Source organism: Carlito syrichta, unplaced genomic scaffold, assembly GCF_000164805.1.
Source record: "Carlito syrichta isolate Samal-C Ts95f unplaced genomic scaffold, Tarsius_syrichta-2.0.1 Scaffold79434, whole genome shotgun sequence".
Taxonomy (NCBI): domain Eukaryota; kingdom Metazoa; phylum Chordata; class Mammalia; order Primates; family Tarsiidae; genus Carlito; species Carlito syrichta.
In genome coordinates, this window is record NW_007023530.1 from 137,546 (window position 1) to 137,997 (window position 452).

Below are 452 nucleotides of genomic sequence, written 5' to 3' on the forward strand. Positions count from 1 at the left end.
ATCTCCCTTCCCTTCCTCTCACCACCCCGCTCCCCTCCCTCAGCCCCCTCTGCCCGGGCTCCCCACATTCCCCAGCCTCCATTCTCACCACCTCACCTCTGCTCCCCTCCTCACTCCCCTAACTTCACCTCCTCTCCATCCTCCTCTCACCCCAATTCGTTTTCTTCCTCCACATCTCATACCCCTTTACACTTGGGAGCAGCACAGTGAGTACTGGGAAGAAGGCAGGTAGTGAAGACTGTGCAGACCTGAGCCCTCGGCCCTGGATCCCGCCCCGCTCTGTTCTGTGGCCTGGGTACTCGAGCCGCAGTTTCGAGCCCTGTCCAGGGTGCACCGCCTCCCGGGTGCCCAAACTCTGTCTCTGGGAACCAAGCAAAGACAGAGGTAAATGAGAGCTTCTGTCCTGACCCTTCTTTTGTCACCAACCCCCCAGGAACCCCCTCCCCCCTCTT